General features: G+C 38.5%; 1 long non-coding RNA gene across 1 annotated transcript; it reads right to left on the bottom strand.

The window, feature by feature from the left end:
• Positions 1 to 9,057: 9,057 nt before the first annotated feature.
• On the bottom strand, positions 9,058 to 16,595 carry LOC110219254 (uncharacterized). Its single transcript, XR_002327558.2, has 3 exons — positions 14,794 to 16,595; positions 14,558 to 14,665; positions 9,058 to 14,066 (listed from the first exon to the last, which is right to left on the bottom strand). It is a non-coding gene; the product is annotated as an uncharacterized LOC110219254 (long non-coding RNA).
• Positions 16,596 to 16,652: the final 57 nt, after the last annotated feature.

A 16,652-nucleotide genomic window follows, 5' to 3' on the forward strand; every position in this document is an offset into this window, starting at 1 on the left:
CCAAATGGTTACATGACCTAGATATAAAAGGTCATAATATAAACAAATTAGAAGAGAATAGAAGAACATACATTTTGTGGCATGATCAGTATCCTAACTGCTCCCCCAATGTAAATTAGGCTAGTTTTTCTTCAAAAGCTTTTGAGGTTTTGCTTGAGACTTGATTGATTCAAGGGATTAAAGGCTCAGACTATTTTTATTACTTCCTTGTCCTCTGAGCACAAACTAGCCAGAGGAAACTCTAGAGGTGCTAGGATGCTTAGCTGGTAGATCATGATGGGTGGATAACTCAGGCAAGGAAATTTTACTCAGCTGAATCAACCCAAGGTGTCCTTAGTATTTATCCTCGTTGATTATCCTTCTGCTATGGCTCAGTAAATCTCCTTTCTCTTATTTCTTGAATGATCTTTGAGTGTCTCATTTTGTTCCAATATAGAATCTAAAATACTAGAGACTGGTCTGAGGCAGGCTCTGCTGAAAATACCTTTTAGAATGAGGAGAACACTTCCTCACCATGGAATAGAGAGGATCAGAGAAGATAAAATGAACAATTTAGATTACATATATTGAAAAGCTTTTGTACAAATAAAATCAATGCAGTTTGTTGGAAGGGAAATAGGTAACTGTGAAAACATTTTTATTGCAAATTTATCCAATAAAGGTCAGATCCAAGATACATTGGGAAATGATTGAAATATAAAAACAAGAGCCATTTTCTAATAAGTGACAAGTGATCAAAGGACATGAATAGACAATTCTCAAAATAATAAAAGCAAGCTATCAAAAGCCATGCTTTTTAAATGTTCCAATTTACTTCTTTTCTTCAGTATCTTTTGTACCTCTTTTACCAAGCTACTAATTCTCTTTTCATAATTTTCTTGCATCGCTCTCATTTCTTTTCCCAGTCTTCCCTCTACCACTCTTATCTCTTTCTTTAACTCTTCCAGGAATTCTTATTGGGTCCAACTAGCATTTTTTCTTTGCAGTTTTGTTTGTAGCTGTTTCCCTATTGTTGCCATCTTCTGAGTTTGTCTTAGTTTTCCCTGCCACTATTGTAGTTTCTTATGATAAGTTCTTTTTTGTTGTTTGTTCATTTTTCTAGCCTACTTCTTGATTTTGAACTTTATCTTAAAGTTGGGCTCTACTTACCTGGAAGTGGGAAAATACTGTCCCATACTTGAGGTTTTTTTGTGCTGCTATTTCAGAGATAATTCTGGGGGTCTACAAGTTTCTAGTGTTTCCAAGGTTGTATGATCCTGGGAGAGGTATGTCCTGATCTGTACTCTGGTCTTTACTCAGGAAGGGAACTGCTCCCCTGCAGTTGCAAGTGCTAATCCTCTTTTATTTATTTATTTATTTTTGGTGTGTGAGGCTTTTGGGGTTAAGTGACTTGCCCAGAGTCACACACAGGTAGTGAGTGTTACGTGTCTGAGGTCGGATTTGAACTCAGGTCCTCCTGACTCCAGAGCTGGTGCTCTATCCACTGTGCCACCTAGCTGCCCCCTGCTAACCCTCCTCTTGACCCCTGCTCCCTTGTGACCAACCACCAGCACTCCTCTCCTCCCTAGAACTGCAGCTCAGAACTATGGATGGGAAATTGCCAATCAGCTCTAACTGTAATCTTTTTCAGACCAGTTGTCTGATCCCCTTACTGCCTCTGGCTGAGAGCTCCTGAAGCTGCTGCAGCCACTGTTGCTGCTACTGCTGCTGCATGTGTGGGCTCCAGACAGGTCTCTACCACATTGTCTACCAAAAATGTCTCCTGCTGACCTCCTAAATTTTCTTAGTCTGGAAAGATGTCTTACCTTGACCTTTTGTTGACTCTGCCACTCCAAAATTTGATTTGCGATCTTATTTTAAAGTTGTTTGGAGGGGAATGTTGAGAGAGTTTATCTGGGTGGCCTCTGATTCACCATCTTGACTCTACCTTTCCAGTTTACTTATGATGATAAATATAAGTCAGAGAAATTTTGAGGTTCTCTCTCATAACATATCAGACTAGCAAAGATGACCGAAAAGGAAAAAAACCAATTGTTGGAAGGGCTATGGGAGGAGAGTTACATTAATAAAGTGTTAGTGGAGCTGTGAAATAGACAAATTATTCTGGAAAGCAATTTGGAAACATAACCAAAATGTCACTAAATTGTGTATATCCTTTGTCCTAGCAATACTGGTACTAGGCATATAGCCCAAAGAGATCAAAGAAAGAGGGAAAGGACCCATATGTAAAAAAAATTTATTGACACAAGTATTTTTTGTTTTGGAAAAAATTGGAAACTAAGGAGGGTACCTGTCAACTGGGGAATACCTAAATAAATTATGGTTTACAGTAGGATTGTAATGCAATATTGTTGTGCTGTAAGAAATGATGAAGAGGGGTAGGGAAGGGAATAAACATTTATATAGAAGCTACTATGTATTAGACACTGAGCTGTTGTTGTTGTTCTTGTTGTTGTTTGTCCTTCACTCTCAAAAGGACCATGGTATGGGGAGGTGATGCCATGACATGCAAGTGAATTGGATTTAAGCGAGGGAGGGCTGTGCAAAGTCACCAGCCTCATAGATCAGGATGACTGGAGATGGCCTTGGATGCAGTGGGAGACTTGGCCTTTTTAAGCTAGTCTCTAACAGGTCTCAGTTTGACTAAGGCAGTGCCCATTCAGTGATTAAGGCTAGGTAAGAAATGAAGCAGAGAATGTCATCAGTCTGGGAGGGGAAGACCCTCTGGGTTTCTGGCCAAAACAGAAACAATTGCTATTTACATTCACTCTGAGCTAATCAGGGCCCAAACAATGACCAAGTGGGGCTTGGGCTGAGACCTATTGTTAGCCAATCAATGAGAGCCAGAGTGATGGCATACTTTTAAGAAAAAATAAGGTTTCAGCATCAACATTTACATTCCTTTAGGCAGAGCATCTGAAGATAAGGGTATGATACCCTATGTAGACAGAGGGAAAAGAAAAGGAAAGAAATGAAGAGAAAAGAAAAGGAGTTGTATTGCCTAACTGGTCAGTTCCAGTTGTGTCCCCAGTGGGGCAGCTCCTCTTTCTACTCACAGAGGTTGTTTGTCCTTCCTTCTAGAAGAGGACCATGACATCAGGGAGGTGATGCTATGACATGCAAGTGAATGGGATTCAAGTCAGGGAGGGCTGTGCAAAGTCACCAGCTTCACTTTCTCCTCTGGAACCATCTGGGTCCAGTGGCAAGATATAGATCAGGATTAGGTGTTTGTGGCAGACACAAAGGCACTGAGCTAAATACTTTACAAATATTATCTCATTTGATCCTCTTAACAACCCTGGGAGGTAAATGCTATTATTATTCTTACTTTATAGGTGAGGAAATTGAGGCAGAAATAAGTTAAATGACTTGCCTAAGGTCATTCAGCAAGTAAGTGTCTGAAGCTGAATTTAAACTCGGATCTTCCTGACTCCAGTCCCAGCACTCTGTGTGCTATGGTGCCACCTAGCCAACTCATGAAAAGAATGGATTTAAAAGAAACCTGGCAGCTAGGTGGCACAGTGGATAGAATACCAGGTCTGGAATCAGCGAGACCTGAGTTCTAATCTGCCTCAGACACTTACTAGTTTTGTGACCCTGGGCAAATCATTTAAACCTTGTTTGCCTCAGTTTCCTCATCTGTAAAATGAGCTGGAAAAGGGAATGGCAAACCACTCCAGTATCTTTGCCAAGAAAACCTCAAATGGGGTCATGAAGAGTCAGATACAACTGGAATGACTGAACAACAACAACAAAAGACACCTGAGAAGACGGTGAACTAGTGCTTAATGAAGTGAGCCAAACTAGGAGAACAATTTATACAATGACTATAACATTGTAGAGGTACCTTAATTCTATTCCATCTCCCATGCTGAGTGGAGGAGGGATAGCCCCATGGAAGTAGATGTGATTCCCAATTGTTGGGGAGAATGTCAGTGCATGAGAGGTGGAATTGGTGCCAAAGCTACTCCAGGGAGAGATGTATGTGATTCCAGACACTCTACAGGAGAGACACATGGAAGGATTTTGGAAGCAACATAGACATGTTAGAAGAAGGCAACATATCTTCCCCTTCTAGGACTTTGGAGAAAAAATTTCCACTTGAGATTGGTGCTTTTCTCCTGGTTGGGCTAAGATTTTATTTTGCTCCCCTCTAATGAGTTTATTCATACTTGCATATTTTCTGGTATATTCTGGGACTGGCATATATTCTGGTGCATTCATATACTTCAACTTGTTCAGCCATTTCCCAGTGATGTGCATCCCCTCTATTTCTAATTCTTTGCCACCACAAAAAGAGCTACAAAAAAAATTTTTGTACATGTAGGTCCTTTTCCCTTTTTTATGATCTCTTTGGGATACAGACCTAGTAGTAGTATTACAAGATTAAAGGATATGCACAGTTTTATAGCCCTTTGGGCATAGTTCCAAAGTGCTCTCCAGAATGGTTGGATCAGTTCACAACTCACTAACAACACATTAGTGGAGTTTCACTAATTTTCCCACATCTTCTCCAACATTTATCATTTTTCTTTTCTGTCATATTAGCCAATCTGATAGGTGTGAGGTGGTACCTCAGAGTTGTTTTAATTTGTATTTCTCTAATCAATAGTGATTTAGAGCATTTTTTCATATGACTATAGACAGCTTTAATTTCTTCATCTGGAACCGCTTGTTTATATCTTTTGACCATTTATCAATTGGGGAATGACACAAGTCACATTTTAATCAATTCATGTGGACATACATATCTGACATAGGCACACATACACTTATTACTGTAGGTCCAGCACTCTATCCACTTAGTTGCCCCTTAAGCTCTAAGGGTACTGTAGAGCCCTGAGGGAGGGGTGAAATGTAAGTCACCTGGTTTTCAGTCTGTGGGGGCGAAAAACAATAGTCACACATGGGTAGTGGGGTAGGGGTAGGGGCAAGAGCTAATCTCTCCTTAGAGATTGTTCTGGATGGTGACTGTGGGATAGGGGTGGGGGGCAGAGCAGGACACCACTGGTTGTCTGAGGGTACTGCTGTTTCCAGTGCTCATATATTTAGAACAATCTGAATATCTGAATGAAAAAATTAGTAATACATGTTCATGGTGAGATGTAACTCTGGGATTTTTTCCAGTTCTAATTTAATAGACTTTGAAAAACACATGAAGCAGAGGGTAACTGCTAGACAAAGGTTTGGGAAAATCCAAAATTCATCCTCCACATAGCTTACAGTAGTCCTCTGAATGTCAGCTTCTCTGGAGCTGGAGGAGAGAGAGTATCTATTTATGGCTCTACTGCTTTCCTTTAAAAAAAAATTTGTTCAGTTCAAAGCATTTTTTTCTCCCTCCCACCTCCCTGCCCCCACTGAAAAAAGAAAAAGAAATCCATTATGGTAAATATGCATAGTCCAAAAAATATGTCTCGGTTAAATCCCTGAGTCCATTACCTCTTTATTGGGAGGTGAGTAGCATGTTTCATCAATATTTGCATGGTATCATAGTTGGTCATTATGCTGATCAGAGTTCTTAAATCTTTCAAAGTTGTTTATCTTTACCACATGGTTGTTATTGTATTGTTGTTATTGTACTTCCCTGGTTTTGCTCGTTTCACTCTGCACCAACTCATACAAATCTTCCCAGATTTCTCTAAAACCATAACCGTCATCATGTTCCATTATATTCATATACCATAATTTGTTCAGTCATTCCCCAAATGATGGGCACCCCTCAATTTCTAGTTCTTTGCCACTACAGAAAGTACTGCTATGAATGTTTTTATACATATATGGGTCTTTTTGCTATTTTTTTGATCTCTTTTGGGATTATAGGCCTAACAGTGTTATGGTTGAGACAGAGTATTCACAATTTAACATCTGGGCCTAATTCTGAATTGCTTTCCAGTGGCTAGACCACTTTACAATTCTACCAACAGTGCATCAGTGTGCCCATTGTCCCACAACTCTTCCGATACTTGTCATTTTCCTTTTTTGTTAAATTTGCCAATCTGACAGATATGGGGTTAATAACCCAAATTTGCTTAAATTTTTAATTCTCTAATTATTGGTCATATATAACTTTTTTTTTAACATGGTTATTGATAGCTTGGATTTCTTCCTCTGAAAACTTTCTGTTCATTTCTTTTGACCATTTATCAATTAAGGAATGGTGCTTATTTTAATAAAATCCTGCTTCTTTTCCAGAGCCCTCTCATTTGTTCAGCTTTATAATTTTTAAAGGTTTTATTGATTTTATTCTGCTCCTCTATATATGAAATGAACAGAAACTAATTGAATTGAAGTTTGTGATGTTGTACCTGCCTATGCCACGCTGAAACTGGCAACTTGGAGAAAAATATGGTGAACCTGAAAGGTCCCTGATCTCCAGGTCTAGCTGATTTCCTATTTCTTTTTCTGAGCATTGGTCAGAGACTACAGTTCCTGAGAATGAGCATTCCCAGCCATAGAGATTATCTTTTGAGAAATTCTCAGTTTGAGAGTTCAGGTACTAGGCCTCCTTAAGTCAATGGTCTCCAAACTTTTTTTGATCATACATTAGTATCAGTAAAAACTGATTGAGAACACATACCCAAATAGGTACATTTACTCATTTACATATTATATACATATGCTACTCTACTAATAATTACACATATTATAAAACTAATAAAAATAGAAAGATGAAATATTTGATCCTTGAGTAAATATAGGGAGTCATTAGAATTTATTGGGTAGAGGAATGATATGGTTGGATGTGTCCTTTAAGACTATTAATTTCAGGGGCAGCTAGGTGGTGCAGTGGACAGAGTTCTGGCCTTGGAGTCAGGAGAACCTGAGTTCAAATCTGACCTCAGACACTTGACATTTAACTAGCTGTGTGACCCTGAGCAAGTCACTTAACCTTGATTGCTTCACCAAAAAGCAAAAAAAAAAAAGAATATTAATTTCATAGGCTTGTATAGAATATGGAGAGACTTGAGATAGGAGGACCAAATAGGAGACTATATGTTGCAATAGTCTATGTGATGGATGATGACAGCCTGAATGAGTACAGTGGTTGTGTGAGTGGTGAGAAGGGGATGGATGCAAGAGATGTTGTAAAAGCAGAAACATCAAGATTTTGGCAGCTGATTGGACATTTGAGATGAGAGAGAATGAGTAGCTATTCAAACTGAGGTTATAAACCTGGGTGAGTAGAAGGATGGTGATGTCTTTGACAGGAAATTTGAAAAAGGAATGAATTTCAAAGATTCCCGCTATCAAGGCAAGAACTCACTGTTCAACAAAAACAGTTGGAAAAACTGGAATGCAATATGGTAAGCTTCAAAAGAAGACATGACTTAGACATACAATGTGATAAATTAGATGAGTTAGGAAGACATTACCTGTCAGATCTATGGCTAGGAGAATAGTTCAAGACCAAACAAGAGATAGAAAAGATCACAGAAGGTAAAATGAATGATTTTGAGTAAATAAGATTAAAAAGCTTTTGCATAAATAAAACTAATACAGCTAAAATTAGAAGAGCAGACAGAAAATGGGGGAAAATTTTAGTAGCAAGTTTCTATGAAAAAGGTTTTATTCGGAGATGTATAAGGAATTGAGTCAAATGTATAGGAATAAGAGCCATTCTTCAATTGATAAATGGTCAAAGGATATAAACAGGTAGTTTTCTGAGGAAGAAACCCAAGCTGTCAATAGCCACATTAAAAAAAAAAAAGCTCTACAGAACCAGAACATTGTACACTGCAACAACCACATTATGCAATGACTAACTTCAATAGACTCAGCCCTTCTCAGCAATGAGACTCCAAAAGTCACATGATGGAAAATGCTATCCACATCCAAAGAAAGAACTATGGAGTTTGAATGCAGATTGAAGCATACTATTTGCTACTTTTTTCTCCTATTTTGTTTTGTTTCCTCTTTCTTGTGGTTCCTCCTATTGGTTCTAATTCTTCCTTAAAACATGACTGATGTAAAAATATGTTATTAGGAATGTATATGTAAAGCCTATATCAGGTTGCATGCTGTCTTGGGGAGGGAAGGGGAGAAAAATTTTAAACTGAAAAGCTTATGGAAGTGAGTGTTGATAAATCAAAATAAATTAATAAAAACATTTTTAAATGCTCTAAATCACTAATAATTCAAGAAATGCAAATTAAAACAACTCTCAGGTAGTACCCCACACCAACCAGATTGACAAAGTTGACCAAAAAAGGAAAATGACAGATGCTGGACAGGCTGTAGGACAACAGGTACATTAATGCACTTTTGGTGGAGCTGTAAAGTGGCCCAGCCATTCTGGAAAGAAATTTAAAACTATGCCAAATACTTTTTTCACTTTTATTCTTTTTTTGTGTTTTTTGTTTCCTTTTGATCTGTTTCTTCTTTTACAACTATGACTAATATGGAAATAAGTTTTACATGATAGCACATGTATAACATATATCAAATTGCCTACCATTTTAGGAAGAGAGGACGGAGAAAAATTTGGAACTCAAAATTTTGTAAAAATGAATGCTAAAAATTGTTTTGACATGTAAATGTAGGTGTGTGTGATACTATTTAAAATAAAAAGAACCATGCCAAAAGCTAATTAAACTGTGCATGTACTCTTTGACCCATAGCTACTGCCATTGGATGTATCTACATCCCTAAGAAATCAAAGAAAGAGGAAAAGGAGCTATTATGTACAAAATATTTTTAGCAGCTCTTTTTTAGTAGTAGCAAAAAACTGGAAACTAATGAAGTGCCCATCAATTTGGAGATGGCTAAACAAATTATGGTATATTAATGTAATGGGATATTATTCAGCCGAAGAAATGATGAAAAGGATGATTTGAGAAAAGCCTGTGAAGACCCATATGAACTGATACACAGTGAATGGAAGAGACCAGAGAAAGATATACACAATAACAACATTTGTAAAGAGAAACAACTTTGAAAGACTGATCAACAACAATTTCAAAGGACTCATGATGAAACATGCTAGCTAGATGGACTCAAGATTTAGAATAAGATACATTTTCAGATACAGCTAATGTAGAATTTTTTTAGGTGGGAGGGCTTAACTGTACCTATTTGTTACAACTTTTTTTTTCTCATTAGGGAGGGAAGTTGAAGGGGAATAAAGATAGAATTTAAACAACAAAAAAAGAGTCAGAGAGGCATCTTTTTCTTTTTAATGCAGAGAATAGAATGAAAATTAGAACTATGGACAAGCAGGACAACTTTTGAAAGGTAAAGACTGAATTTACTGCATCCTTAGAAAGAAAAACAAGCTATACATAATAGAAATCTATAGTTGCGTGTACAATTCTCTTTTTCTGTTCTATGTATATTCATTTTATTTGATTTTTATTAAATTCAGAATAAAAATAAAGCATTTTTAAAAAGAAAAGTTGGGGGTTTTTTTTGCACAGTTGTGACAATGTGAAGAGAACACAGAATATTTCTATATTTGTAGTTGTTTGAGCAAAAAGAAGTTGCTTATTTTCTTAGTGATAAAAAAAAGAACGTGAATTCATTTTACCACACAAATTTGTTCCTGAAACTTGTGTACTTGTGAATCTTTTTTTTTAAACTTAGTATTCTGTGTAATCTGCATTTATCCCACCCACAGAGTCATTACCATGGAAACTAGGTATCTTTCCGCAAGGCAGGTACACGCTCCTGAGATTCCGGTGGTCTGTGTCTTGACCCTGAGTGGGTTTCTGGGAAGAAGCCAAGCTGCTGCAGGAGAGGAGGTGCTATGTAAGACTGATGGAGGATCGGTGTGAGGTATCTCAGGGACTCCAGATTATTCTAGCATGGAGCTGGCAACGTTTGAGGCAATTAGGAGAGCCAAAAATGAGGCCAGACCTAAGCTGCTGGACCAGGCTTGAACCGTGAGAGGTGAAAAGGTCACAGCCAACCCTGGAGCCTGTAAGGAGCATCAGCCTAATTAACAACATCTTTCTTTCCCCTCGTCTTTGTTCCTGTACGGAGAAGCCATTTTGCATTCATTTGCTGCTTTTCCCCTTGTCCTTTCCTGGCCGTTAGTCCAAGTAGCCAACATTGGGGAATTTCAATTTCCCTAACTATTTACTTTCATATCTATGCTATTTTAATCAAAGTAATAATACTCACATTGTTATTATTGTAATTATATTATTATAAAACTTAATGGCCATAAACTCTGATAGTGCTTGGTTATTAAATGCATAGATCGAGAGTGGGGAAGAGAGGGAGAGAAGCCAAATCCTTCAAACCGATGAGAGATAATTCATCCCCAAAATGGAACCTGGGAGAAAAGGGGTAGAGGTAAAGGCAGAATGCCTATGTAATTGATTATTGATGTATTAGAGATTATTTGAACCCCAGATATATTATTTTTCTTTTTAATATATTTTTCTTTATTTTGTTAAACGTTTTCCATTTATGTGTAAAAAAGTTAACATTCTTTTTTTAAAATTGAGTTCCAAATTCTCTCCCTTCCTCCTACTCCTCCCCCCCTCCCTGAGAAAACTAGCAATTTGATATCTATTATACATGGGAGGTCATGCAAAGCATATTTGCATATTAGCCATTCTGCAAAAGAAACTGCAGACAAAAAAAAAACCCACAAGAAAAAAAAAACAAACTAAAAAAGTGTTCTTCAATCTGCATTCAGAGTTCATCAGTTTTCTCTCTGGAGGTGGATAGCATTTTTCATCATGGGTCCTTTGGAATTGTCTTGGATCATTGTCTTGATCAGAGTAGCTAAGTCTTTCACAGTTGATCATCCTTACAATATTGCTGTTACTGTGTACAATGTTCTGGTTCTGCTCACTTCACATTGCATCAATTCACATATGACTTTCCAGGTTTTTCTGAAGCCATCCTGCTTGTCATTCCTTATAGCATAGTAGTATTCCATCACAATCATATAGTACAACTTGTTTAGCCATTCCCCATTGATGGGTATCCCCTCAATTTCCCATTCTTTGCCACTACAATAAGAACTGCTATAAATATTTTTGTATAGTGAACCCTAGATTTATTCTATTTCCTTTTGTATGAACCAAAACCAGAAAAAATAAAACAATTATAGGACAACTTTTTATTTTTAAAAGGTTGAGCTATAAATAATAAATTTCCAAAATAACATTTTAAAAACGTGTGTGGTATGATAGGATGTTGTTCAACCACTCCTATTTGCTCCTCACCATACTGCTGACTCATTACCTAGATAGGTTATACCTAGAAAGGTATAAACATTCTCTACTCTGAGAAACTGTAATGAAAGAATTTATAATTCTCCCTATATTTTTTTTTAAGCTTTGAGCTCCCAGCCAGAAACATATTCACTTTGGCAAAATACTATAGTATTGAATCTATCTCCTTATCTTCTCGGGGGATCTTTTTCTATCAACTTCTTCCTCTCTCCAAATGAAATCTTAATAATAAGCACACACAGACTCGCAAATGCCTGTGATTAACACTGTTTATAAAGTTAATACTTAAAATAGAGAAGCTAAATGGAATTGCCATCCCTAGAGGAAAGTCTTGACCCTGTTCGTGCTGAATCCTAGAATTCTGGCCCTGTTCCTTGTGGCTGCTGCCTACACTCATGTTTCCAGTGCTCTCCCAATTCCTTGGGGCATCTCACAGCCTCTCCTTCTCCAGCTCTGGGGTATCTTCAGCATATTTCATCAGGTCAGGGACTGAGTTTCTCTTCGAATGTGACTGTCTCTCCAAGAAGTTCATTGCCCTTTAAAGTTCAAACGTGGTCAATGATTATTCATCCAATGGTATTGTTCCCTTTACAGTCAGAGAGGTGTTTATATTTCATAAAGGGACAAGAGGGTGTTAATACTTCATTTTCTGTGATTATATATTATGAGTATATCACCTAAGCTGAGGGAGAAAATGAAATCTTTCCTCTCTTACAAATGTTTTCTAGTTTAAAAATACTTGCCCTGAAAATGAAATAAAATAAAATAAAGACCTAGTTATTGATCATTTGACTGGACTATAGAAAAATTATTATTTTGTTGTAAAGATCTAGATATTTTAAAGCCTGAATGGAAAATGAACTCATTTGCTACAGACAAATATAACGTCTTTGATTTTATTTTATTCAGATAAGAATGGTTAATTAGACTTGTCTTATGCTATTGCAGTGGAATAAGCATTTGAACCTGAAAAAAAGCTTATGTTTTGCTTATAAATGAATAAAGGGTTCTCTGTATTATCACACAAGTAATACAAATTGTACTATTCTTAATTGTATAAAATGAGGTTTCCTGCTATAGCTATTATAAAACCAATCTCAATCTCAAGGAGTGATTGAAAAGAATTATAGATAGTAGCATTACATTTTTAGAGATGTGCTTCAAAACAATCCACCAAAAAATCTTGGCCTCAAGTTTATTTGATAAAGATCTGGAAGTCAAGATATAGAGGGAATCAACATAAACCCGTAAAAACGAGAGTCATTCCCCAGTAGATAAACCTGATCTTTAAGTAGTTTTCCCCAGAGGTGTCTGTCTGTGCTGGGGGACACAATGAGCTAAAGTGGGTGAGGAAAAGAAGTCTAATCTCTCTTTTAGAGTCACTCCAGTTCTTCCACGACTGAACTCAGTCCACAACATGTACATAGATAGGTCTAGAGCTGAGAGGAGATCTTTAGTGGAGAAGGGAGAGGGCCTCAGTGCCTCTGCTGGCTTGAGTCCAGCAGTGTTTCTTAGTGTTTCACGAAAAATAATATGTTAATTTGTGGTTTTTCTTTAAGTCAATATGCAGTCCAGGGATTTCGACTTGCGTTTGACACTACTTATCATGAGTCATTCAGAGCTAGGTCTGGCAAATAATTTCTGTGCCCATTTTGGGTTGCAAGTTTGCTGTGAATTCACAGGGCACAATTAGCTAACACATCAACTAAGACAGACATTGCAGGCAACATTCCACACCCATAATCTTCTACTTGGCAAAGAGAGGAAGGTGAATTTTTCTCATCATTTTTCTTGAGCTATTGGGCTAAGCTCTGTCATTATAATTACAACACATTTAAGTTTCCAGGTTATTTTTGTTATTGTTGTTGCTCTTTCCATTTGCATTTTTTTTTGCAATCACTGTATGTTTTCTTGCCTCTGCTTACTTTGCTTGGCATTTTTTCACATCAATCTTCCTATGCTTCTGGTTTTTTTCCCCACAACTCAAGAAACTTCATATTTATGGACTAGCTATTTAGCTATTCCTCATTGATGGGTGTCTATTTTGGATTACTCTTCTGACAAGTACAGATTCCAGCGGAAAGTGGGCTTGAGTTTAGACAGCACACGTGACAAAATCAAGGCTCTTAGGAATCCTTTTGCCACAGCCCTAAAGATGTTTCCCTTAGGTACAGCTTAGCTTTTCTTCTTTGTGAAGCCTTGAACCTTCCTTTCCTCATCGAGCTCAGTCTGACTTTGCTTGCTGAAGCAGACATTGTCACTAGTTGATCCAAGAACACTTCAAGGACAGTACAGCTGCCATGCACTCTCTTCTTCATTGCTGGGTATTTTAATCTTTCAGGCATAAACTGGTTCAATATTTTATAGATGGCCCACAGGACATAACTAAATTTCCTCAGTCAATCAGAACATATTTCTTGCTATAGCTGGAGAGATGTCCAGTCCTTTTCTTTTCTTTTCTTTTTTTTTTTTTTTGACGAGGCAACTGGGGCTAAGTCTCTTGCCCAGGGTCCACAGCTAATGAGTATCAGATGTCTGAGGCTGGATTTGAACTCAGGTCCTCCTGACTCCAGGACCAGTGCTCTACCCACTGCACCATCTAGCTGCCCCCAAGTCTCCCTCTTTTGACAAAAGTGACTGTCCTTGAGGAGTTACCCCAATCCCAAATGAGATGTGTTCCCACCTGTCAAATGTAATAGAGCTATAGCATCTTATTACTTACTTTAGGTGGGGGTGGAATGAATTGATGGATTTATTCAAATATTTATTTATTCAGGTAATTTATTCAAATTATTTTTTTACCTCCCCACCTTCATTCTGCTCTTCATTAAGAGGCTCCTCAGCTCTCAGCACTCTGGAGGATGTGGACTGGGTTCACTCCTAGAGGAGCCGGACCACATACAACAAGGGTCAGGCTCTTTTTATTGAATTCTTTTGGCTCTTAGCCCTCACCCTAGAAGAGCACCTGGAAAAATTACTTAAAGTTTAGGTCTGGCTCATGTCTAGGGTCTCCCCAAAACATAGGGTCCCTCTCCCTTCTTTTAAAGGAACTGAAATTCTAGGATGAGCAAAACCCACAGTGTTGGGCCTGGTTTTTCCCCAAAGAGGGGAAGGCAAAAAGGCACTCACAGTAAAATGTTGATGAGATCTAGGACAGCTATTTATTTCCTCTAAACAAAAGAAAGGCTAAAAACAAAAGACTCACAAGTGTCCATTGACAAAATATATAACGAGGCAGCAGTAATAATAATAGCTGGAGACACTGCAAACATTATCTCATTTTACCCTCACAACAATTCTGGGAGGTTGATGCTATTTATCCCCATTTTATAGATGAGGAACCTGAGGCAGGCTATGGTTAAGTGACTTACCCAAGATCAGAAACTTTGTGTCTCAGGCCAGTTTTGAACTCAAGTCTTCCTGAGTTCCAGGGTTCTCTCCATGTGTCATCTAGCTCCTTCGGTGCTACTTATGTTCTCCTGTGAGATTTAAAATGAACAAAACACAAAACTTGGATTAGCAGGTATCACATTTGTCAGTGTTGATGAAAAGGTGTCACCTTTCTTTTTCCCTTCAGGGGTAGTCTAGAGAGGAAAAGTTACTTAACCTCCCAGTGGAGCTGAAGGAAAAGAGAGACAGAAAACAAAATTCTTCCCTCTACAAGGTCCTCCTGGCTTAGTGGCCAGTCCCAGCTGATGCAGAGTGGATGAAGTCTTTCCTATTTTCAATTACTGGGGAGTCTGTGACTACGAGTTTGCTTTGTCATTCCAAAAAGACAAACTCTAGAGATTAGCACATTTTCCTAGAAGTGATAAGGGATGCAACCCCCATCACATACCAAGACATTTAACTTTGGCCATAACATCCTTCAAATCCCCTTCTGATCCCCACATACTTTCACAATTATTTTTTCATATTATTGTAGATGCTGTTTTTTAAGTGAATAAAATCACTCACGTTATGTTTAGTGATCAGATTTATTAGAGATGTCATTCACAGCCTGGTTTGGGGTTGGTGACCTCTTTCCTGTCAAGGACTCCCAACTTTGGGCTCGTTATGCTCCCAACCCAGAGTTCTACTCTGGGAAAAATCTCTTAAACAAAGACTAGTTTTGGCTCTTGTCTAGTTCTGCCCAGGAGGATTAATTGGACCCCTTGTAGAAAGGTGCTTAAGGCATGATGTTCATGAATAGGACTGCTATTTATTTCCTCTACAACTAAAGAAATGCTTAAAACACAAAAGAATCATAAGCACTCACTGAGAAATGCTTAAAATTCGAAATAATAATCCATCAGTCCTATTATACTCTTCTGGGGGATAGGAGAAACTTAAAGGACAGTTGTGGAACTGCTAAATATTTCATTTTCACACGCTACCCTATTGAGCAACTCTCTCATTGTTCACATCTTCTGGACAGTCAGCCATGCTTGGCTCCATCCTCCTAGAACATGGTTTTGTTCTCCAAGAAGGCTATGACTACAAGTAGAACCTCCTACTGGAAAATCAATTCAGTATGTGGCAGCTAGGTGGCTTCTCCAGCTCATTTTACAAATAGAAAAATGGGCAAACTGGGTTAAGTGACTTGCCCAGGGTCACACTGCTAGTGTCTAAAACACATTTGAACTCAGGAAGATGAGTCTTCCTGACTCCAGGCCCAGCACTCTATCCACTGTGTCACCTAGCTGTCCCTCAACAGCAACAAAAATGAAGTAAAATAAAGTGAATGAGTACTTCAGGGGAATTTACATGTGCCCTGGGACAACTGGAAGGACTTTAAGTTTATTTAAAACCAGTGCTAGGTGTAAGCAGTAGAGTTTGGGCCTGGAATCAGGAAGACCTGAGTTCAAATTCAGCCTCAGAAACAAAAAGCTGTATGACCCTAAGCAAGTCAATGAACCTGTTTGCCTCAGTTTCTTCTTCTGTAAAATGGGGCTCATAATAGCACCTACCTCCCAGGGTGGATGTGAGGATCAAATGAGATATTTGTAAAGCGCTTGCCACATTTTATTTGATACGTAAATGTTAGCTACTTCTACTATTATTATTACTGTTATCATCCTCATCACTGAAGAATTAGTTTCTATTATGTGGCAGTGTTTCCCTGAAGCAAGTGCAATCACACTGACAGTTTCCACTTTCGTGGATGCATCTTGCATAGGAGCCACACTGCCTACTAGCCCCGCGAGTGCAGAGAAGTCCCAGAATAGGGCGGGCTCCAGCTCTGCATAGCTAACTGGCATGAATGGCTCCAGCTCGCCAGACTGGAGATATTACTCTGCAGTCCAGACTGCCTCTCTGCCCATAGCCGCTGGGGGACGCAGCCCGCTCGTAGATCCCATGCTTCCTAAACCCCGCTAAGACCTGACTGAATAGCTCTCCCGCCACCTCTAGGGGGGCGTTTCCCCGCCTCAGCACCGGGCTGCCCACTGCCATGCCTGCTATCAGCGAGACTGACGGGAAGTCCCG

Source organism: Phascolarctos cinereus, unplaced genomic scaffold, assembly GCF_003287225.1.
Source record: "Phascolarctos cinereus isolate Bilbo 61053 unplaced genomic scaffold, phaCin_HiC Scaffold_5;HRSCAF=322, whole genome shotgun sequence".
Lineage (NCBI taxonomy): Eukaryota > Metazoa > Chordata > Mammalia > Diprotodontia > Phascolarctidae > Phascolarctos > Phascolarctos cinereus.